We start from the raw sequence: 2,343 nt of genomic DNA on the forward strand, positions 1-2,343 counted from the left end.
ATATATACAAAGAACACCGTTTATCTAATAGAATTTGAAAGAGAGGAATGAAAAAGTTCACTATTGATAGCAATATAATGAATGAATTCACATTTGGTGGAACCTTTAGAAACTATTTGAAACAGACAAATCTATAAGCTTTAAAATGAAAGAACTATAACAGTGTGATGCAAAATTGTAATAAACTTTGTAATACTCCCAATTTACGCACAACCCAAGCAAGCACGAGAAAGTCCTAAACAAACATGACTCATGGCACAATTAATGGGTATCTAAAGATAATGGTGAAGACGCCAGTTTCTTCATGAAAATAAGAAAAATAATCATACATAATATAAGAAAATTGGAAAAGTTTTACACGGCACATGACTCATTGTATCATCATGAAATAATCATACACGGCACATGACTCATTGTATCATCATGACCTTGAACTCCTCAAAATTAAGCACCCCCCATTGCCATCAAGATCAAACTGGTTAATCATAACAACACATTTTTCAAGGGTTCTTGACTCGCCAAGTCGGCTAAGCATACTCTTCAGACTCTTTGGTGTGATGCATTCGGCTCCATCTGTGTCATACATCTCAAAGGCTTCTCTCAAGTCCTTTATTTTCTCTTCTTCACTCCCACTTTCCATTAAACCAACAAAGTCCTCCAACCCCAGCAACCCAGCTCCATCTGAGTCCAAGGATTTAATCACTGTCTCTACCTCTTCCACCAGCAACCCGCCACCTATTGATTCAATGCAATGACACAGTTCCAGGGCTGAGATTTTACCATCTTTGTCTTCATCAAAATGTTGGAATACACGGTTGTATACACTGCATTTGTTCATGGTTAATTCGACAACAATTGAAATAAGATTATATTGTTAGGTTCTAAAGACTTAGGATTTGATGTATTTAGAACTCTAATGTGTAATGTTGGCAAACCATGATCAAAACAATATGTTTAGTCTTGTTTAGGCTTGCTCAAAGTTGTGTAATTCATGTAAAGTTGGAATCGAGAGGCTGCAGATGCATTAGTGCATTTCGGCCTTGCTCAATCGATCAAAGGATAGACTCAATCGATCGAAAGTTAGCTAGAATGTATTTCTGTAGAATTTCCAACTCAGCTCTATCTCATTAAACGTTTTGAGTTTATGTTTTTGCTCTAGGTATATAAGGCAAAACCCTAGCCACCTTTTTGAGAGTTGCTCTGGTTATATTGTTGCTCATATTTTACGGTTTGTGTGAATCTCTTGTGAGATCCTTGAGGAGCTTTTCTTCACATAAACTTAGGGTTTTCAAGGTAGAGATGTTATCAACACCTTGACGATCAACTCAGTTGCTGCCATTGGAGCTTAAAGAAACACAAGCGGGAGTGCTTGTATCTTGAGGAGAATCCAAGAAAGAAGAAGTCCATGGATTCGAAGCTTGCACGTGGTCGTGTCAGTAAGTTCTACTGGTGGGTAGCAATAAGAAGTCGAGCGTGGGGACTTGTAAGTCTTATTGTATGAACTTTGATTCTTTTAAGATAGTGGATTCAAGTTTACCTTAAGGATAGCTAGGTCAAATCCTCTTCAGGTTTTTACCGTGTGGTTTCCTGGGTCATCATATCATTGTGTTATTTACTTTTTTGCTGCTTTATATTCTTGATATGATTGTGTGTTTGTGATAACCTAGATTTACATAATTTGACTAAGTTAATCACTTGGCTAATTAACTAGGTTAATCCAATTGTTGTGTTTTAAGGGGTCTAAAAACCGTACAAGTGGTATCAGAGCAGGTAGCTCTCTTGTTGTAGATCTTTTGATCTTTGAGTTGATCCTTGACCCCTGTTGTCATGGAACACGGATACTCTCTAGTTATTCCTCCTCACTTTAATGGGAATAACTATGCTTGTTGGAAAGTAAGGATGAAAGCATTCCTAAAATCTATTGATAAGGGGGTTTGGAATTCCGTTGAGTACGAATGGGAGAAGCCCACTACTCTTGTGAGTGAGTGGCAAACTTCCCAAAAAGAAGCAGCTGGATTCAATAGTAAAGCTACGAATGCTATCTTTAACACTGTTTCTATGGAGGAATTTAAGAGAATCTCTAATGTTGAGGTTGCTCATACTGCTTGGAAAATCCTCCAGACTGTGCATGAAGGCACAAAGACAGTTAAGATTAATAAATTGCAGCAATTAACATCTAGATTTGAAAGTATTAGGATGTCAGATGATGAAACTTTTGATGAATTCTATGCTAAGCTGAATAATATTGTTAATTCTACATTTAATTTTAGTGAAATCTATAATCAACCTAAAATTGTTAGGAAGATTCTTAAATTCTTGACTGAGGACTTTAGACCCAAAGTA

At 36.7% G+C, this 2,343-nt stretch overlaps 1 pseudogene; it reads right to left on the reverse strand.

Moving 5' to 3' along the window:
• Window positions 1–410: 410 nt before the first annotated feature.
• Window positions 411–838, reverse strand: LOC112018263 (putative calcium-binding protein CML19; annotated as a pseudogene).
• Between the last annotated feature and the right edge of the window lie 1,505 nt (window positions 839–2,343).

The sequence above is a fragment of the Quercus suber genome, unplaced genomic scaffold, assembly GCF_002906115.3.
Source record: "Quercus suber isolate HL8 unplaced genomic scaffold, Cork oak 2.0 scaffold_880, whole genome shotgun sequence".
NCBI lineage: Eukaryota > Viridiplantae > Streptophyta > Magnoliopsida > Fagales > Fagaceae > Quercus > Quercus suber.